This window comes from Lemur catta, chromosome 19 (assembly GCF_020740605.2).
Source record: "Lemur catta isolate mLemCat1 chromosome 19, mLemCat1.pri, whole genome shotgun sequence".
In the NCBI taxonomy this organism is placed as follows: domain Eukaryota; kingdom Metazoa; phylum Chordata; class Mammalia; order Primates; family Lemuridae; genus Lemur; species Lemur catta.
In genome coordinates this window covers 35,547,126-35,569,213 of record NC_059146.1, presented here as the reverse complement: position 1 = coordinate 35,569,213, position 22,088 = coordinate 35,547,126, and the positions used below count along the sequence as shown (strand labels likewise).

At 50.9% G+C, this 22,088-nt stretch overlaps 1 protein-coding gene across 2 annotated transcripts in view; it reads left to right on the top strand.

Annotated features, from left to right (window-relative positions):
• Window positions 1-22,088, top strand: part of ZNF536 (zinc finger protein 536) — a 414,784-nt gene that overhangs the window by 452 nt on the left and 392,244 nt on the right. The window contains exon 1 of one of the 2 annotated variants that reach the window (XM_045532444.1): window positions 2,238-2,403. The exons of the other annotated variant lie outside the window; for it this stretch is intronic. The gene's annotated coding sequence lies outside the window, so the exon portion shown is untranslated. Of the gene's footprint in view, window positions 1-2,237; window positions 2,404-22,088 lie in introns of those variants that run through there. 2 annotated transcript variants of the gene reach the window in all.

Genomic DNA, 22,088 nt, shown 5'->3' with positions numbered 1-22,088 from the left:
CGTTACTTGGAGCCGCGTCCCGAGCCGGCGCTCGGCGCCCAGCGGAACCCGCACCCCGCCCCGGGTCCCGCCCGCCACCCCCCGAGAGCGGCTCTCGGCCCCGGAAACTTTCAAAAGGGTCTGGGGGCTGCGGGGGGGCGCCGAAGGGGGAGGGGAGGCTGGGGCCGCGGAAACTTCTGCTCAAGTGACTTTTCCCATTTCCCCTTCTGCCCGGGACTGGGGCTCCCCTGCGCTCTGTGCCTTCCCCGCTCGCTGCGGGACCCCGGCCCCCTCCGCCTGGGGAGACAGGGTAATTCGTAACCTTTTTTTTTTTTTTTTAATCAAAGTTAGCTGATGCTTAGTGTCACACTTGCGGGCCCGAGTGCCGCCGAGTGAGTCCTGCCATTTTGTGTTTCCATCGCCTCCTGTGCCCCGGAGCCCGGCGAGGCGCAGGCCGGGGACTCCGCAGGGCCGAGGTGCCACTGGGGTCCGAACCCGCGACCCTGGGAAAGGCCGGGGCGCCTGCAAGCGCGGGCGGCGTTCGCAGCACCTGCCCCAGCCGCCTGGCTGGGGGGCGGGAGGTGCGGCCAGGCCGGGGCCAAAGATAACAATAAATAATAAATAAGTAACAGGTTATGGGGGACCTGAGCCGGCCAGTCCGGGCTGGAGGACCAGGCCGGTGGGAGGAGGGAGTGGCGGGCTCGGGGGCCCTGCGAGGCGGGGGGACGGGAAGGGCTTGGGGGCACCTGGGAAGCTGCGGTCTGGGGGAAGCACCCCCATCCCAGCTGTACGCCTGGGGCGAGAAGGATCTTTGCTGATAAGCCTTTCTGTTTGCTTCAAGACATTATTTTTCGAAGATGAATTGAGGAAAATAGTCGTAGGCGGAACTCAGGGTGTATTTTAGGCAAAATAAATAAATAAATTAATTAATTAAAAGGGGGGGAGCTTTTCTTTGATGAGTAGGAAAGTGTCCAGATCTCACGCGTCCATCTGTTGCAGTTTTGCAAATAATTTAAAATATAGATATCTGCGTATGGGAAGTCAGGGAAGGTGAGACGCAGGCGCTGGGAAGTTGGGGAAAGAGACACCAGGGGCAGAGAGGGCCTGTCCTTCACCCTTAGCTCTGCTGGGGAAACTCCTGGGGGCTTCCTTTGGGGACAGGTGGAAAGTTGAGTCCCCTCCCTCTCCCGTCTGTTCTGAGTCGTCCCGCCGTCCGCCTCCGCGTGGCCGCGTCCCGGTGCCGGGTTAGGTGCAGGACGGGCGCTGGATGGGGGCCGGGGAGGAGCAGGGCGCGGTCCCCGCCGCGCGGGTGGCACGGTGGCTGGGTTTTGTTTGCGGATATGGTTATGTCTCCCGGAGCCTCGCAGGAGATGGATCTGCCCGCTGCCGGCGTCTTCGCTGCAGCAGAAAACCCGGCCCGCGGGCGCTCGGAGGGAGCGTGGGGCCGGGCGCGGTGGGAGCGGCGGCCGTGGGGCCCGGGATCCGCGCGAGCGGGTAGTGAGCGCGCGGCGCCGGCCTCGGGTCCCCACCGCGCCTTCTCCCGGCCGCGCCGCCGCCGCCGTGCAGTTTAGCGGAAATCCGACAGGGGCCGCGTTTGCTGAGCGCATCCGGCCGGGCAGCAGGAGCGGGCTCCGGGCCGGCGGGCCGGTGTAGACGCGGGGAGGGGGTCGGGGGAGCGGGCGGGGAGCGCGCGGGAAGCGAGCGTGGCCCGAACGCGCGCCGCCCCCTCCGGTGTCCCCGGCGATCCGGGCAGCTCCGCGCGCCCCGACCTCGGCGCCCCCGGCTCCAGCCAGGGCTTAGGTGACTTGGGGTGGGGTGCGCGCGCGTGCGTGTGCGTGCGTGTGTGCGGAGGGAGGCTAGACTGGGGACGACTGTCTGCGTTCCCAGTTTGGTTTAGCAACTGGATTTTTACTTTAAGGCCGGCTTTGCTCGCCGCTGGGGTTGGGAGGGGGCGATCTTTCCATCACTCACATCTTTGTTCATTGTTCGCGGAGGGGAAGGCAGGCGACTTGCGGAGACCGAAGGGAGGGAAGGGGGGAGAAGGGGAGAGGGAAAGGGGGAGCGAGGGAGGGAAGGAGGAGAGGCGCGGGGGCCCCCGCCCCGCCCGGGTCGAGGCGGAGGGTGAAACAGTAAACCCGCGCGCGGAGGGTCGCCGGGAAGGCGGACGTTGCCGCTTTAATGAACTTCGGGATGCTCGGGCAGCGAGACCTGGCGCAGCCGTGACGCCCCCTAAATTTGCCGGGCCGGGGCCGCTCCGGGAACTCCTACAGTAGCGGCGGCGTCAGACCCGGCGCGCGCCTCCGGGTCCGGAGCCATTTGCATAATTGGATTTTTTTTTTTTTTGCCTTCTTCTTTCTCCCTGAAACTTGTTTGAAAACCCAAGTGAAAACCGCGACGACCTGCACGCTCAAAAGCAAGTGCCAAGTAAGTGCCTGGCGCGGCCTTGGCGCGCCCCGGGGTCAGCGCGCACAGCCGCCGGGCGAGGTGCGGGAGCCGCGCCGCGGCGGCCTCCGGCAGGGCTGCTCCCGCGCTGCCCGCTGCTGCCCGCGTAACTTTTTCCCTCTGTCTCCCGACTTTCCGGGCCAGGCGAGGTGTTTGGGCCACGCGTGTGCCGGCGAGACTAGGGAGGCGGTCTTTGGGGCGCGGCGGAGTCGGGCATCCAGCCCCGGGTGGTAGCCGGGCCGCGCCGCGGTGCCGGGCAGAGCCGCGAGGAGCGGGCGGCCGCTGGTCCTGCCGCCGCGGATGCAGCCTGTGGCCTGATGCCTGCCCCATTATCCTGGGGCGTGTGTGAGTGTGAGTGTGTGCGCTCGAGGCTGTGCTTTTAAAAAAGAAAGAAAAGCCACCAGGAGCAGGAAGGGCTTTCCCTTAGCTCGCCCCCTTCCCCGAGGCATCCTGTATTTCTGCTGCTCCAAGCAGAGAGAGCAGAGCTTCTTTGCTCCAGACAGGGTCACCAAAAGATTGAGAATTCTGCTGGAAACGTCATACATTCTATAGCGAAGATGTAGCTGCATTTATAAAACACCAGCAGTTGCCTGATGAGGAAAGTGGTTTTACTGGTCTCACATTTTATTCAAATACATAATCTATTATTATTATTATTTACAGTGTTCAGAACCTGGGGGAAAGTCGATTGGCTTGGGGGAAGACCGTAACCCTAGTCAGTTCCTGTTTGCTGGGCCCAGCCTGGGAACTTGCTGGGGGCTGGGCCCCCCCCACCCTGCCTGGAAGGGGCAGGGGACAGGCCTTCAGCCCAGGGAGTCGCAGGGGGGCGCCTCAGCAGCCCTCTGGCCTCTGCTCGCGAAGAGCCTAGGGCTTCTGGCTGGAGGCTGCTTTGGTTATGATGTCATTCTGATAGCAGAGTGCAAACGTCTCCTGATCCCACCATTAGCCGCCTGGCTGATTTGCTCGGTAATGATAGCGCCGGCGTCCAGCTCCCTGACAAATGCACGGCCGCCGGGCCCTAGGAATTAACTTGTCCCCCCACTGGGGAGGAACCCAGCTGCCAGAAGTCCCACCGCTGGGCTCTGCCTTTGGACTTTCTCTGCCTTAGCCCCAGACACTGACATAGATGACAGGTCCCTGGACTGTGGGACCTCTGGTTTTCCAAAGTTTGGAAAACTTTTAGAGGATTTTAATTTCCGGAATACCCTTAATCTGGTAAAACTTAAATGCAATTGTGACCAGTGCAGAGTCATCTGGATCTGACAGATGGCCAGGACTCTGGGTCTCTCTGTGACTGTTGCATGACAGAAATGATTATGACATTTGCCTCCTACCTTCGGTTCCTTAACTGTGACTTTATGTTAATGTCACTGCAAGTAAACCGGATTTAGTGTGGATTTTTAAATAGTGTACAATGATTTAAGATTTCTTTTGATTTACTGTTCAAATGAAATTTGCATAAATGTGATGAAAATGAATTTAACATCTGGGCACATGAAAAAAGGTTAGTACCTCATATGTCCTCTGCAGGGAAAGTCTCTAAAATGCTTTCACCCTAAACTGGGTTCAGGGAAACAGTTCCTGGAGACATAAATGGTAATTATGGGAAACCTGGGGAAAATGCTTTCAATAAATTTGCATTCTCTTGGACCAGTGCTCTGAAAACCCATCTTGTTCTGCGCCTGGAGTGGTTAACTTCTGAGTAGGCTTCAGATCCTCACAACTCAGCAACTTAACTGCTGGCCGGGCTGTCTTCACGGAAGACTTAGGGCAGGCAGGCAGCGACAGTCACGCTGCTCCGGTCCAAGCCAGAGGCCAATAACCCCCATTACAGAAGAGGACGGGGAGGCAGCCAGGAGGTGCAGCCGTCTTAACCACAGTCGCTCACATGGTGCCAAAGGCAGTGCTGAGATGTGGCATCATTGTCCGATGAGCCCCAAAAAGCTGACCGATTAGGTTGTTTACTCTGCCTTAGGTAACCAAAGAAATTTCCATCAGCTCAGATCTATAAAATCCATGAGCCCATTCAAGTGAACTCTGAACCCCCTCTCACTCTTTGAGCAAGACAAGCGTATCTCTGGCATCAGGAAATCAGAGTTAAACAGCCTTCCCCAAACGTGGTTGCCTTTTGCTCAAAAGTTGGCTATGAATGGCACAGGTGTTTTTAAAGTGCCTTGAATGGAGGGGGAAAAAAGACAGCAATGATGCTCATGAGAATATAGATGAACTTATTTTTTTAAAAAGAAGAGTATCATAAAAGAAGAAAGCAAATAGATTTATTTTTCCAGTTTGAATGAGGACAATTATAGCTTTTTAACATCTTTCGATTTAGTGTTTTTAATAAGCCTTTTAAGTAAGCTGAAATATCAGCTTGCATTTTGTTCTCAACATTATTTAAAGTGAGACTTGATGCAAATTTAAAAACAGAAGTGAGTTTTCTACAGGTCAAATTTTGTCTGTGCTGAGAAGTCCCCCCCACAGCATGTCTGCAGGACCTAGAGCAGGGCAGTCCTGTCTCCAGGTGATGTCTTAGATTTGGCCTGGAAGGACACTGGTGGTCAGGTGGCCCAAAGCCATCTCTCAGGCTGGGAAGGTTGGATTTTGGAGCCTGAATCAAGGCAAGAGTTCACTCACATTGGTGATAAGCCGCTCCATTAGTAGGGACTTGTGAGCTGGGGGGCTTCCGTTATGAACTCACCCCTGCTCTGCACACTCTCATCCCCGTCCAGGGCCACAGCAGGGCTTGGCTGAGGCTGCAGAGGGGTTGGAGGGAAGGGAGCACGTCCCATGTCCCACAGGGAGGTGGGGGAGGGAAGGCTCTGCCTGGCTGGCTGGGCTCACCTGTGTATTTTATGTGGCACCTGTTTCGGGAGTTGTCAGGAGGGAGGCCTTTTTCCAAGGAGAGAGATTGCTTGTTCAAGTCTAGACTCTCCTGGCCACTGTGCTGTTGTTCTTGGTGGCATGGAGTGTCATCAGAGGAGTGAGCAGATCATGTGTGCAGTCAGAATGAGCTAAGCCAGGGAGCGGCACCACTGGGTTGTGGTGAGAATGGTGTGTGTGTGTGTGTCTGCACACACCTGCATGCATGTGTTGGGGAATTGTGCTGCCTGCTAGAAGTACATGTTCTGAGATGATTTCCTTTTCACCCACAATTGCACTACCCAGGATAGATTAGCGAGTTTGTAAGTGGGCATGTACGGTGGAGGAGTTGGTGCTGAAATAAACTAAGGGGTCAGAGAGTGCAAGGGAACGTGTGTCCTCGGGATACGGACCCTGAGGAATAGGCCTCTTCTCCCCCGCCCCCCAAATCAAGGCAGACATGGATGGGGCCTTGCAGCAAGCCACCTGGGCTGGGCCCTGGCAGGGCCTGGGGTGGGGGCGGGGCCTTCCCTGGCGGGCTTCTGCCATCCACAGGCTTCTGTTGACTGTCTGCCTCTGGGACAAGGGCTGGTTTTAGCTGGCTCTGTTGGCTGTTTCAGGATCTCCGCCCAGCTTTCACTTTTAAAAATCATGTCGATCTTTGGTATTTCTCTTATGTTGGAGTGTTTGCTACTACAAAGGGTATCAAGTACTTGGCTTTTCACATGCTCTGAACCTGCCGTAGATGGGGCTTATTTTCCCTAAGAGACAATATTCAGATTAAGTGAGAGGCCTTGGGTAGAACTGAGCAGACTAACCTGGGGGTCATTTCTCCAGACCAGGGCACTTGTGGGGGTCTGTGCTGTGCATTGCAGGCCATTTGGGAGCATCCCTGACCTCTGCCTATGACATGCCACCCCCAACTGTGACAATCCAAAATGTACCCAGAAATTTCCGTATAGCCCCTGGGGTGTCAAGTTCATTTCCCACACTTCCTGTGCCAGGCCTTGTCCTGAGCCTCCCCAGGGATGTAGGAGGTCAGCATGGGTCCCACTCTTGCTTTGGGGAGCACACAAGCTCGTGGGGAGACAGGCACGTCCTGGTGCCCTGTGAGACTAGGAGGTGGGGCCTTGCACCAAATGGAGGCAGACCCCAGAGAGAATTTCCACAGTGGAAGAATAAACAGGTTTAGAGGGTATCTGGAGCGGGAGTGTGGGGCCTGACTCTGCTTTTGTATCAGTTATCTCCTGGAAGTGGCTCTGTGGGCGAAAGCTGTATCCCTGGCCCCTGGCTGTGACATGCCAGCCACACAGTGGAAGCTGAGGTCTCCAGCTCTGAGAGGGAGCAACGGCGGGGCGCTCTGCTGGCGGGTGATGGTAGTCATTCATTTTTGAGCAACTGCTAGGTGGAAGGCAGGGCTACGGGTGCTTCCCAACTTCCCTGTGAGGGCAGGTACTATATTCAGAAAGGGAAACTGAGGCAATAAGAGGGGTAGGTGGTGGGTCCAGGATGGGACCCCATCCCTTCTGTCTCCTGAAGGGCACACTCAGTCCCAGAGCTTGTCCCCAGTGCCCTGGCACCAGGATTGGAGGCTGGCAGAGACCAAGCCAGCGCTTTTTGGGGTGGACCGGAGCCTCCAGGTGGGTGGTGGTGGCGAGGTAATGTAGAAACTTGGAAGGCAGGAAGAGAGGTGGGAAGGAAAATCAGGTGGTGAGGTTCCCTCTCCTCCACGTCCCTGTGCTTAGTCTGTGGCTGTACAATGAGAAAAGTGCGTGCTGCTTTTACGTGGAAACAATGATCACTGTAGGCTTGAGCTGACAGTAACTGAGAGTTTTCTATCAAGGCATTACAGCCTTGATTACCTGAGCCGTGTTTAGCTGGGGCTTTGATGAGCAAGGTGGGCTCACCTCCTCCCTTCCGCTGCCGGCCCTTCAGCCCAGCGCTGGCTGGCCACCTCTCCACCGCTTCCGCCCACGCTGCACTCTTGCTGGCCATGGAGACCATCAGCCCCTTCACTTTTTTTTTTAGCCTTTTCGTTGCTTTGTTGCCAGATTATATAGACACACAGATGATGAAGTAGCTCTATTTAGGTTGTAAAAGCCAACCCATAGATTCCCTAAAATCGAGATTAATCACAGAAATGCACATTCAGCCTTAATTATAATGATAGTCTCACTTGCATTTCTGAGATTCCCATGTAATTCCCACAGATTTGAACAGGATTTTGGTTCATGGAAGGGCTAAATTGTAGGGCCCTCGGGAGTTTGCTTTAGTTCGGTGGACATTCTTGCGTGTGGTTTCCAGGCACTAGAGGAGGAAGGGTCTGGGGCATTTCGGTGAAGGTGCATGGAGGTGGCTGCAACATGGATACCTGCTGTGGCCACTGTTGGGTGCTCGCCCCATGCGGGGCCTGCATTCTGCACCTTGGGTGCATTATGTAGTTGAGTCCTTTCAACAACGCAGGGAAGGGCATCTCTCAGCCCAGCCTCCCCAGTGGGCAAGCTGAGGGCTGTGACAACTTGTTGCAGCCACATGGCTGCGGCGTGGCTGAGAGGGGATGTGAAGCCAGCTGCATTGGTTTGTGAGGCTCACATCTCAGGCCTTGTCTGTACTCCTGCCACCCTGTATGAGCCGTAGCACTGGGAACAAAATCATCCTTCCAAATAATGTCAGCTTGCCTTTAAAGTGGAAGTTAAAAATTGTTAAACCGGAACTTGCTACTTTGAGAACATATACATTGTTGCAAATTTGTTTTCAAGAGGGAGAAAATATTTGGAGACTTTGTATTAGTTAAAGAGTAACTATAGAGAAGGCAAACAGATCACAGACCACATAGATATGACAGATAAAATTTAATCTCTTGGAATAGCTTGACATTTAATTTTATCTTTCAAAATATCTAGAAAAACGTATCCCTTATTGACTATGGAAAAAAAAAGTGGCATAAACATTTTTTTGGTTATTTTTCTAAAATTCTAATTCTCTATTAAAATCTATTAAAATCAAATAAGGCAAAGCCTTCCAAATTATCATGGAAAGGCTGTCATTTCTATGAAACCTATTGAAGGGGGTGGGAAGTCTTATTGAAATTGCAGCTAAAGTGCTCTAATTATTTTGCTTCCTCGGCCAGGGCTCCCAGTTTGGGGGTTGTGATCTGCCGGTGCCAAGTGGCTATTTCGGCAGCCTTAAATCTGCACGGAGCAGAGAGCATCCCACTGATGGAACATGGCTGGATCTGCTAATTAAACTCAGGGCTTGGTTTCTGTAGCATCTGACAAACTTTATTCACCAACGTTGCCACCCAAATGAGGGTCAGTGCCGGTGGGTGGCAATCCCCTTCCAATAGCCCAAGAAGAGTTCAAGAGGTGGAAAAGTGGTAGTGTGGGAAGGGAATGCAGGGAGGGAGAAAGGCGGCCACATGCTGACATGAAAAGGATTTAATCTGTGCAGCCGAAACCTCCTCTGATGGTGCAGGGCCGCCTCCGTGCCGGGCTCTCTCTGAGTCCTGCCGCCGCTGCCGGGAGTCATGACTTGTAGCTCGGAGCGGTCTGAAGCCACGGCCTGCCTGGACCCCCACGGACTCTGCACGCACCATTTCTTAAGCAAAAAGCCAGACACTCCGTCTGCAGTTCTTTTCAGAGATCATTGATTTGACAACTTAATATTTATTTTCTGTGTATTTTTTGTTTTGTTTCAGCTCCCCCCCACTTCCAATTTCCTTCTTTTCGGCTCTTTTACACACTTATCCTGAAAGTATTTTGAAAATGCTTTTGTTAAAGTTGTGGGGGGCGGGGGAAGGATTGGAATTTTAGTTCCTTTAAAAATTCCCGTCTAGTTATACTTTGGAGGCAGAAGACACACAGACAAGATGACATGAACATTTGCATTATCTGAAAATGTATTAAGGCTGTAAGGTAGCAATTTTCCACCTTTAATAACTGCTGCCACCCCGAGGAAGACACAGTGGCTTTCTAAGTACATGACACATGATGGGCTCGGCCAGGGTCTGGTCATCTGGTTGGCATTTCCCATGACGGTGCCTGGTGATGTCACGGATGGTGACGCAGCTTGTCTTCTAGGGGGAGGGATGCGGGTGCCACGCCTGTCAGTGTGTTTATCCTGTAGAGATGGCTGTTGGTGAGGTCAAGCAGTACATTCCAGATATTAGAGTATGTGCCATCTTCAGAACGTTCCGGAAGCACTGGTTGCATTTTTGATGTTCTGCCCTTTTATCTCACCGACACAAGCAACTTGATCCCCCCGTTGTCCCTCCTGTCTCAGAAGGTTGACAAGAGCTGGATCCTCGTGAGATGCTTTTTTCTGACACAGGTTAGGAGCCTGGCTGCTCAGGTGAAAAAATGCCAGGTGCATGTGTGGCTCTTGGGGACAACAAGGGTCTGTTGTTAAGAAAACTTTTCCTCCCTTTGCATGAGAATAGCACTCGGAAAAAATCATGCATTTTCCGTGTGATCTCCATATACCACCTTCAATAAAATAATTTGTTCATTGATCTAGAGGACGAGAGGTTTCCAGCTGCTTCACTGCTCGGGACAGACTTTCCGAGTTGGAATCTGTCTCTTGGGCTCACTTCTGGTAGAGGTTGGCCTCCCGTGGAGGCCACTGTGATGGGGCCGAGGCAGGTGGGGAGGCTGGGGAGGGAGCTTTTATTTCTCCAGGAATCAGAGGGCTTTGCAGAATCCAATGCGAAGTCATAGTAGGATAATTTGTGCTTAATCGGGCAGTGATTTCCGTCTCGCAGGTAGGCGTATCGAGCTGTTGCTAGACTCGGGGGGCCAAGGCGACCCTCCTTTTGTTATTAATCTCCATTATTGGCCAACTGTTAGCCTTTAGATTAACACAAGGAAACTTTATACATTCTTCTGCTTACTGTATCATTGTTCTTGAAGGAGGAGGGTCTAAAGGGGGATTCTTTGTGTGCTTTTTATTTGCTCATTAATTTTTTTTGCAAGGGTTACATACTACATGTGTGTTGCTTGATACATCAAAATCTGTAAGTTTGATTTTTGCATAATTTAATTTTTAGTGATGTTTCCTCCCTCACTTCATGATTAAGATACTTATGTCATTGAGCTGGAAACATCAAGTTTGTAAATGAGGAAGAGCTTGAAGCATCTTTTTGTTTTGTTTTTAAGTAGTGTAACACTGTGACAGAGAGAGCTCAGGACCAGTCGGATGGGACCACGTTCCCCACCCAGCCCCACCACTGACAAGCTGTTCACAAGCAGGGCATTTTTATCTTGAAGCCTCAGTTTTCTCATCAGTAGAACTGGAATAATTCTTCCTCCCTCCTAAGGTCATCTGGATTAAAAGAGAAAATGACTAATTAATGAGCCCAGAGACCAGCTATCCAATGAATGGCCAGATACTATTATTACTTGTTTTATACATTTTGTTGACTATTTTAGAAATAGAAACCCCTCCAAAAACTATAGGCATCAGTCATTTGCAGAGCGTGGTGGAGAAGTGTCATTCCTCCTGTGTTTCCCTGGCTGGCCTTTGGACTTATTTACCTGGAGATCAATGAGTATTGGGCAATTGATTTCCTATGTTTCTGAAGATGCATTTAAAGGGTCAGCTGAGTTTATGGAGGAGTATGGGGTGGGGGTGGGGTCTAAGTCTTCACTAAACAAACATTCTCACTCCAATCCATCAAATATTAGCACCATGTTACCAGGTTATACACACACACACACACACACACACACACACATACACACACACGCACACACGTATGCATGCACACATGTCCTGGTTCTGGAATCCTGGTGGGGCCATGACAGGCCTTGCTCTTCATCTTTTCCCTGGAGCCACAGCCAAAGACCCCAAGGATGCCTTTCCTTCCTTCCTTCCTCCTTGCTTCCTTCCTTCTTCTTCCTTCCTTCCTCCTTTCCTCCCTCCCTCCCTCCTTTCCTTTCTTTCTTTCTTAAAATATTCAGTGCCTTCTGCATCCTAGGATGTGAATGAGAACAGAAATGCTTTGGGACTTTTGTATCAAGACAAAAGCAGAGCGAAAGTAGTGAAGAGGTCTCAGCTTCCTGGCTCCAAATTAAAACACACACACACACACACACACACACGTCAGAGACTTGCCTACTTGGCATACTGGTGTACGTTCACCTGTTGGTTTAAGTACAAAATTGAGGAGTTGAACTTGTGACCATTCCATCCATGATGAGTCATCCAAGAGAGGGGAAGGGAGCTGAACGTGACCCCTGCACTTTCTGTCACAGAGGAGAAGCTGGAAGTCTGGGCTGGCTTTCCGTCACGGGAGGGGACCCAGATCTGTGACAAAAGGCACAGTGCCAGCCTCTTGTGAAAAGTAGGGAACACACTAGTGATGCCGTAGTGAGGAGCAAGATCCCATCTTCTTGGGTGGGGGAAGTTTGAAACCAAGATCAGGTCCTGGAAATGAACCTCTCGCCTTTATTGAGAGCTCATCAGGCAGGGCCTGGGCTTTTGTATGAAAGACACCGTTTAACTTAATTCTGAGGACACTCTCTGCCTTTTGCTGAGCAAAGGGAGGCTTATCCATGTGGTGGGACTTGCCCAAGGTCAAGCCGCAGGTGGGTGGCAGTGCTGGGCCCTCTCTGCCCTTGCACTGGGGCTCCTGGCACCTGACCTGCACCTTGTCTGCAAGTGGGGCTTCCCAGACCAGATATAGCAGCTGGGGAATCCGGGTCCTGAGACACACACGCTTGTGTTAGTTGCAAAGATTCTAGCACACTCGCTCCTTGGGTCCTAAAGGGTGGGAGTGGGGGCTTGTTCTGACCATTTCTGAGCACAGGAATCATTTCTCCTCTTAAAGTGCCTTGAAGTCCAGGGCCTGGGGACGGCAGTGGAGGCCAACACCCATCCTCTGCTTGTGGGGTGAGGGGAGCCTCTGCTTGGGTCCCGCAGGCGTCTCCTACATTCCCAGGGTGCCCATGCCTGTCCCATCCCCATCCCACATCTCACTCTTCTCTCGGGCCGCTGTCCAAATCCTTCTGCTCCACGACTCTGTGAAGCCACGATGAACGCTTGCCGTGTAAACACGGCACAAGCCACGGTGCCTGGAGAGGGAAGGCCTCGTGGACCTGCCTCCCATCCCTCTGGGCTCTGGAGGTTTAGGAGCAGGTCCTCTGCAGGCTTCCAGGCCAGCCTTCCCAGGGGACGCCGGGGAGCCATGCTGGGCTTTGCTTTACCCCTCACCAGTGAGTTACGAATGCAACCCAGGTGCACAGGCGTAGACTTCGGTCGTGTTACGAGAATTCTTTGGAACTGGCTCTTCGGGGCCAGTGTCCAGTCTGCAGGGCCCCGAGGGGAACCATCTCTCCAGGAAAGTGGTCTGAGAAGTGTCCTGGGCCCCTGAGCCCCTTCCAGGACCTCCCTGCCAGCTGCTCTGCCAGTGAGGATGCCCATGTGTAGTGCCGGCTGCAGCAGACTGACCTCCTAGTGGCCTGCATGTGACAGGCTCTGGGGACAGTACCTGGTCCTAGGAGCAGCCTGGAAGAGCCCCCCCAAGCAGGTGGGCTCGACAGCCAGGCTCTGAGAAGGAAGCATCACCAGCCGGCAGGTGACACAAACAAGGAAGGGCGTTAGGTCCTGGGTCTCAGTGCTTAATGTGCATCTGTTAAATAAATGCACAGGGAGTGAGGGTCACGGCGTGTAGCGAGTGGAACTGTGAGAGCAGGGGCGTGGCAGTGGGAATTAGCGCTGTGTCTGGGAAGGACAGTGTCACGGGCAACACCTGGTGGGGAGGCTTGTCGGAGGCTCATTGATTCCACAGTGAACCAGCACTTGGACCTGATTCCAGTCCTGGGGCTATGACAGTCCACAAACACGTCGGACTCTCTGCTCTCACGGAGCTTCCATTCTGGTGGGGGTGACTCACAAGAAACAGATAATTCAAATACATGGTGTGTGAAATGGTGACGTGTGTTGTGTGGAAAAAGGAAGCCAGTAAAGGGGGTACAGCAGGATGGGGGAGCTGTAATGTCACATAGGGTGGGCAGGGAGCCTCGCTGAGAAGGGGACATCTGAGCACTGACTTGGTGGGCGAGATCTGGACCAGAGCATTCCAGGCTAAGGGAATAGCACGTGCAAAGGCCCTGAGGCAGGACTGTGCTCGGTGTGTCCGAGGAAGAGCTGGGGCTGCTGTGCGGCTGGGTGAGGAAGGTGTGGAGCAGTGAGTGATGTGAGCAGAGCCCGTGGGGGAGCCGGTTTCCTGCCACACACCCCTGCCCACATCTCTCTGGGCAGTGCCACCATGCTCTGCAGAGGTTTCCTGAGCACCTACTATGCGCCAGGCACTGTGCTAGGCACTGGGGACAGAGGTGGACCTGACCACCATGGCTCCTGCTGCTCTAGAGAGAGGGACAGAGGTGTAGTTATCATTTCAACTGTGACCACAAAGACTAGGAAGGAAGAGAAAACAGAGGGCAATAGGGAAACCTCTTCATTAGACCGTGGGGTCTTCTGGGAGGGCGAAGGGTGAGAAGAAACCAGCGAAGCAAAGGTTGGGGAAGATCTGCAAGCAGAGGGAACAGCATGTGCAAAGCCTCAAGGTTGGTGAGATCTAGGTGGTTTGAGAAGAAAGAAGGCCAGGGACCTTCTTTGGTCCCTGGAAGACTGTGGACCCCCTGGAAGAACTGTGCAGACTTTCTTTGCCTGGAGACGGATACGTCTCTAGTTGGGCTGCTCCATGTGCTGCCAGCTCAGCCTGTTGAGGGGACTTCCTGTCGGAGAGTGTCTGCTGGCCGCTGTGGTCCTCTCTGCCTAATGTCCCTGCCTGTTGTCTAAAGTCAGTATCTTCCTTCCTCTTGCCCTCCTTCCATCCTTCTTCCCATACAAATCATTTATCTGTTCCACAAATATCCGTCAGATGCCTGCTCTGCACCAGGCACGTGGAGAAGTTAGAAAATAAAGTTAGCTGCAAAGGCAAAAATTATAAGGCAGATTCACAAGGGATTCTGTGATGCCTGGCTCCCCTGCCCGGGTCCCCCCCTACTTGGTTGTGCTTAGTATAGTCTGGAAAGCGAGAAGGTGGATCTTGAGTTGTGCAGCAGTTCACCAGTAAGTCCACACAGGACTTTTTGGTGTGGAACTTAAAAGTACATCTCCTGCCTGGCCTTCTGATGGATTACTTAAATCATTGCAATGGAAATTTTTTGTTTTAATTTATTATTATTCTTTTTTCCTGGAAAATGAAGTATGTCCTGGCTCTTTAGATACCGAGCTTTTTTTTTTTTTGCTCATCATTTGATTTTAAATGGTTAAGTAAATTTCATTAAATAACTGTAAGCATCCTAAAGAGTCCCGCATACATATCGTATTTCATGTCATCACAACTTAGATGCAAAATATTAAAATGTAAATGACTCAATAGAAAAATTATGGAAACAAATGCATGAGTTTTATTACATTTTCAGAAAAGTTGCTTAAATATTTCTCCTTCCTTAGCAAAAATGGATGATGAGTTAAAAGAAAAAAAATGTTTAAGGACACCATAAAAATAATCTTTAAAGGAAGAGACCTTGGTAAAAAGTTTTCCCCCCAATTTTTTTTTTTTTTTTTTGAGATGGAGTCTCACTCTGTCACCTGAGCTAGAGTGCCATGGCATCAGCCTAGCTCACAGCAACCTCAGACTCCTGGGCTCAAGCGATACTCCTGCCTCAGCCTCCCAAGTAGCTGGGATTATAGGCAGACACCACCACACCCAGCTAATTTTTCTGTTATTATAGAGGCAGAGTCTCACTCTTGCTCAGGCTGGTCTCAAACACCTGAGCTCAAGCCATCCTCCTGTCTCGGCCTCCCAGAGTGCTGGGATTACAGGTGTGAACTACCACACCCAGCCTGCCCTAATTTTATCTGCTCAACTCTGAGAATATGTGTTGGCTATTGTCCACTCATTAATCTGATTATTACAAAGTAAGCTATGCAAACATGAATATAATCATTTTACTTTTTGAGCGTTAGTTAGAATAATATTTTTACTGAACTACATAATAGATTTCTAAATTTATATCTCATGTATTATGAAATTTGAACCAACAGTTCTTCTTTTTCCTCTTAAAAAATATTTCATTCTATAGTAAAAATTGTCTGGGAAACATTTGGTATTTTATTTTAGTCTCCATCACAGATTTCCATGTGATTGTTCTATATTAATCTTAAAAAGTGACACAAGATTGCTTTTCCATAATAAATAGCAAATAATGTAATAATAATAATGGTAACACTAATGAAAAAATTATATTTTTCTCCAACTTAGAGACGAATGCCAACAATAGGTAGGATAAAATAAAATCAATATTTTGACAGTGCTCTATTATGTCTGGCTCATTAATTTGGAGACAACTTCTCTGTTCAATCCTAAATCACAAAGTGTCAACAAATAGTAGTTTGAGCGTCTACTCTCATTCCAATGCATTTAATGCTTTGCAAGTTATTTTTGGAGGAAAATGATTTTTTGATTCTGCAGATGTATAGAGATTGCATTGTGTAGGTTTTTGTCTTGGGGAACAATGAAAAAGTTTTGCTACTGCAATTTATATTCAAAAGACAGTTCATTCCAAATTCTAGTTCAGCACAATACTATATGGTTTTTCATATATATTTACATATATGCATATATTTGCATATGCATGTGTGTATAAATATATATATATATTCTTAAAGGCCATGTCCATTTGCATTCATTAATTTTACCCAGAGTTTCACTTAGCTTTCTTTTCTTTCCAAACAATCCAGAGTTTTTGATTTCCAAGTACTGACTGTCGGTTGATTAAGGTAAATACTAGCACTTATTCAGGCCTCTATTGACTGGGGCCACGTGATATAAGTGATTGATCTGCTTTAGACACAGGATTGCTAATTTTCTTTCTAACCGTCCTCCCCACCAAGCCCATTCGCCACCCTGAGTTCTTCATACAGTATTTAAGAACAATCCGCCCCCCCACCCCGCCCTCAGGTGCCGTGCAGTTGCATCGGTGCAGAATCACACCTCTCACTCGTGCAAAAAATGTATCACCGCTGCCTGTCCTCCTTTGTTTTCCAGGGATCACAAAAGCCTGGGATTTAGAATAGCAGATAATAACATACAGTGCGCATTATTGATGCTGCTTTAATTGTCTTATTGACAACTCACTTGAACTTGGAGAAGCATGCTAATATTTATCATCCTGTGAACTCATGCACATTTTCTTGACTCAAGCCGTAATTACAGGAGAATTTCAGAACTCAGATGTCTGCCGCACTGCCTCACCTTCCCTCTGTTTGGACAAAGGCTTCCAGACCACAGCCCGCTGGCTCTCTCTGCTCCCCGCCCTCTGAGCTTTGGGCATCCTCTGGATGCTTCTCCCTCCAGGGGTGATCCGGCTAATTAACCTGTTGACCAGCACCTGGCCAGGAAAGGGGGCGTTCATGTGACCTACCTGAGCAGTTGCAAAGAGGGCAGCGTGGAGGTTGCCCAGAGGTTTTTGTTTTTTTCCAAAGAGACAGCTGTTTCTTTCTTACCTTTTGGGAAATGCCCGTAGAGAACATTAGAAAGATTTAGAACAGGCTGAAGCTAGAATCCAGGCCACTGTACAGCTAGGAGACAAAAATCCACTTAAGGAGAGTTCTGATAAGCTTGAGTTGGTGGGTGGAGCCGTCGGGGTCCAACCCATGTCTACCTAGCTGTCCCCATCGGCCACTAGGCTTCAGCCCTACTGGCTCCTCTCAGTTCCGTGGACACTGAGTCTCGATCTCACCTGAGCCCTAGATACCAGGTGTCTCCTCTGCCTGGAATGTCTCATCTGCACCCTTCACCCGGCCCCTGTGACTCAGCTCTCAGGTCCCCTGCAAATGACATCTCTTCCGGGAGGCCTTTCCTCTCCTGTCACCCTGCCCCAGTCACCTGCTGTCCCATCGCCCTGCTGTGTTTTCTTCACGGCGATGCTCTATTGATTTCATCGACTGTTGGTGTGCTCAGCCATCTCCCTCTCTCCACTGAAACCAGACCCCAAAGCCAAGGCCCCCGACCGTCTCCAGATACCACTCCTAGGACCTAGAACGACGGCTTCTGAATGGCAGCCAATTAATACATATTTTTTGAAAGAGCAATACTCTCCTAAAGGAAAATAAGGATGTAGGACTTTGGACTTGACCCTTTGAGAACAATGACGTGTCAGGAAATGCACTGTCCGTTACGCACCCTTTGTCCTGTCATTAGGATGGAGGCTGCAGCTGTGGCCATGCTGGTTCGGAGGATGCTGTGTCCATACTGAAAATATATTAGTGTTAGTGCCAGGTCTCTCCCCTTGTGGGGGCGCTGGCTTAATCGAGGGCATTTCCTCGGGTGTGGGCTCTTTCTCCCGAGCCACTGCCCCGTCTGTGCCACTCTGAGGTCAGCCACGCAGGCCTTGCTGTGGCCTCTCCCTTGACATCAGTCCGTTGGGCACGGAGAGTTGGAGCCGGGTTTGCTGTCACTGCTGAGAGCCAGCTGCGCGGGGCCCTGATTAACGCGGATGGAGTTGTTAGTGGCTCTGCACTCTCGTCTTTGGCAGCTCTTGATGGGGGTCCCCGGGCAGCGGCGCCTGGAGCCTGCAGAAGATGCTGTCTTGGCGCCCTGATTGGTGAAGCCCCTCGCCTGGCTGATGAGCGAGGTGGAGCCGCCCCACTGGTTCAAGGAGACACTCGAATCACCGAGTGATTGCAGAAGGGAGGAAGGACTTCAGACCCTGTCACATCCTGGTGCCCAAGAGACTCCCGCCTCGGGGGGCTCTGTGATGCTTGTGCACCTCGCAGAATCGGCTGTTCTCAAGGTGCCGGAGACGCTCACCTACTTCTTCCCTACAAGCCAACAATGGCCAGGGATCCCTGCAGGAAAATAAGAGATAGGAAAGATTCTGGGAAGGAATATTCCCCCAAGTTGGTCTCATAGAATTCTTTGGTATAAAATGTCTTCCTTCTGTTCGTAGCATTTGTTTACTCAGTGGTTTAGGCAGCAATATCCTTTTCCTGTGTACGTGTTTTCTCCTCAACTGGATTGCAAGCTCCCTGAGGACAGAGTTCTCCTTTTCCTTCCCTTAGGGTGCCAGCGCGTTGCCAGCCAAGGACCCCTCCCCCAGGTCCTGCCCCACAAGCTGTCTGGCCCCTGGGAGGGGGTCTGGGATGGGAGGATCAAGTAATAAAACTTTGATGAATGACCGAAGAGAATTAAGAGGGAGGGTCTTTTGAAAAGATGTAGAATAATGTCCCATTGAATCGTTCGTGCTTTATAGACCTCTTGGACTAAAATCTACTTGCTGTCTAGTTGGCTGCTAAGGCCAGTGTTTTTCTTTTCAAGTCCATGAGTAAAATGTATACTAATTATTTTTTAAAAATAAAGACCCTAAGACTCTACTGGTGAGACTTGAAGCCACGACTGTTCAAAGTCAGAATTTTGGGGGAGTGAAATTCTCATCGTGAATGTGTTTCTTGAGCAAGTAAGATGAGAAACCCGTTGGGGTTGTGCTTCTTGGTGATGACCTGTGGGTATTTGCCCGTAGTTGGGGGGGGTCCCACCTCCTTCTAGAAAGCTGGTGGAGCCTGGTTCCTCCCGCGTTCTCCTGGGATTTCCGTGTCCACTGGCTCACATGCTCTCTTCCCTGAGGTTTCCGGTTCCCAGCTTCCTGTTCGCCTGCTGTATCTCAGCTGATCGTGTGAATAAAAATAAAGACTATATCCAGGGGTGCCCTCAGTGTGCCCCCACCGTGTGCAGGTCCTAGTCAGACACAAGACAGGGGCAAACCCCCAGGTCCTGGCCTTTGCTTGGTCATTCACTTTATTTGCATAAACTGGGCACTTTATGACGAAGTTGGATCTCGGTCCCCCCCTGCAAAGTGAGGAAGATGTGTGAGGCCAGTGGCGACGAAAGAGCAGTCGGGCTGCTTGTTGGACATTCCAGTCCCTGCAGCCCGGCTGGAAGGTCCAGTTTCACAGGCAGTGCTGGTCCCGTGGCCTCACATGGGTCCAGGTGGCCCTTTTTGGCCTCCTCTGACAGTTTGTGAAGTGAACCGTAGAAACGGTTAAACATCGGCAAATCTTATTTATCACCTACTTAGTTTTCTCCAGGTTATCCTAATGTGGTGGCATTTTGCAAAATCAGAGAGTGCTCCAGGCCAGGTCTCAGAGGTGATATCCAGACACTTGTCTCCTGAGAACCTGTCACCTTGCAGGGCACGCAGAGGCATCAGGAAGCCCCCCAGGCAGCAGAAGTCCCCACAGATCCTGTCTTTGACCTCAACCCACTGAGAATTTTTTCCTGGAGCCCCACGTGTCAATGCCAGGCAGAACCGACCTGCCCCGTTTGAGGAAGAGCCACGTGTAGCATGGTGGCCGTGTTACGTGTTTGAAGTCAAACCAAGTATAAAATAGCAGATGACAAGGAAATTACCATGATTTATCAACAGTCTCATCTGTGATTTTAAGAACTTGTAGCTCTACCAAACAAACAAAAAACCCTACAAAACTTGGCTAGCTCATGAATCTTCAGATTTCTATCTGGCGAAGTTGGGGAAATGTTCTTGAAAGGTCCAGCCACAGTGAGCATGTGTGATTGGAAAGAGACTTCTAACCTTTCATCTTATAAACTGCCCGCTGCATAGGAGTCCGGAACAATCTTCATAACTCCCTAATGGAGCAAGCGGGACAATGTATTATTAATGCTGCTCCAGGTGTGTTTGACTTTTGACCTTGGCCAGCAGTGGTTCTGAGGAGCCGTTATTTCTGATGCCTGTTAGATTTCATCTTTTAACAAGAAAGACCTTTGACTATGTCTGGTCCTTCCTTCTGTCTCCTTAGCACCCCTCCCCCAGAAATTTGGTGACATTGAGGAGGAAGGACAAATCATTACCATGTACAGATTTCATATCAAATAAAAGAACTCAATTTGCTGCCAAATGGGGGTTTAACCTCTCCCAGATCTTTGGTTGTGCATAATTAATGTATCATTCAGCATTTGACTTTTGTGCTTTTTGTACAGATTTAATCTTAAAGGATGCTTCCGAGCTCCGTGCTCACAAAAGCACATTTAGCTTATTTCATGGGTTTTGCCTTTGGATTTTGGGGATACCCATGCCTGAGTTTTCCTGAACAAGATGATCTGTGTGGATAGATACCCGATTCCCTTACGCTATTCGGCAAATGCTGTGCCTAACACTGTGCTTCCAAGTGGTTGGAAATGAATGGTTGTGGTGCAGTTACTGGTGCCAGTCCTGCTGCTGGGATGGAGCAGGAGGAGGAGGATGCTAACGACCAGCTGTAACATGTCACCCTGGCTTGAATCATGGGGAGCTTCCCATGAATTTCTCACTAAATCTCTGGCCATCCTGGAAGGTCGGGGCATCAATCTGATTTTCCAAACAAGGCACCTAGGGCTCTGAGCACCGAGTGACTTGCCAAGAGCCACATGCAGAGCAAGTGGCTGAGTCCAGGTGGAAATGCCCCCTCCCTGCCTCGTAGAACCCCTGTTTCCCACCGTGCTGTGCCTCTGTGGCTGCTTATTTTGTGGCTGTGATTACTCAGATTTGGTCAAGGGAGTGGAGGCGGAGCTGTGGCCTTTTTGGGGACTAGAGGCAGAAGGCCAGGGGGACAGTTCACAGAGCCACCAGGCTCCGGTGCCTTTTCCTGGGGAAGCATCTGGCAAAGCAGTCATTGCAAACCCAGTCCCCGGTTGTGCCCACCGCTGGGGGTGTTTTAGGGTGCATCTTTTAAATGGTTTCTTCTCTGGGCGAAGACAGCACTCCCTGCCTCTGCCCTCTTGCCAAGAACAGGAGATGTAAGAACATGTTTTCTATTGATTTTTAAAAGCAATTCAGGACCCAACTGGTAATGGTAGGTGTGACCTGTGCCGTTTTCCAGGCAGTCGCAAGCCGCTCGGAGCCTTGTGCGACTCAGATGTTTGGGATGTGCATTCTTTGAAGATTACTTCTAAAGCAAGGTGTCCAAATCCTTAATTCACGATTCTGTCTATTCCTGTGGTGTTTACATTCCACCATGGCAGAAGATCACTGTGAAAGCGAAAGATGAAAATGCACTTTTAGAACGGGCTTTCTCTTGCAGGCCTCCTTCAGAGGCCCTCGGCCCTGCACCTCTTGCTGACGCCGAGGTCTGTGTTTCATCCACAGGGGACATGGACATTAATGGGTGATTTAAAGGTTTGTCACATTGCTGTGCACACCGAGGCTGAGCTCTCGGGGCACCGAGCCGTGTGGAGCACGCGCTGGTGTGATTTTGGGGGTTCGGGCATGTCCCCCGGGCCTCGCGTGTCCGTTGCGGTGCTTCGCGTGTTCTGCTGGGGCACGCTACCTGCCCTTTGCTGGAAGTTGGGTCTAAGGGTGTTGGGGAGAGTGTTTGGGTGGGCTGATTGATTTGGCCGATGAGCAGAGCAGGACTTTGCGGGCTGGGTGCTAAGAGAGCAAAGAATCTCCTGCTTAGAGAAGTTGCTGAGCTTTGGAGTCCGGGAGCTGCTGGCCATGTGGACACGTCAGGTGAGGCCTCTCAACTCCCCAAACCCCAGCACGACTACGGCCCTCTCCCCCCACCCCCCCATGCAATTCAAAAGGCACCGAATGCATAATATAACCAATGTAAGGACCACGTTAGTTCTGATTTTTTCCAATGATGACAGCTTTGGTGCCTTTTTTTTTTTTTAAGGGGGACAGATATCAAATGTCGAATACTTTAAAAATATAGTTTAAAAAAATCGATATTGTTGCCTCTACATTTTGGAGGAGTCTTCAAAGCACACGTGGTCTGTCCATCGTTTCACCCAGGGCTCAGGGTCA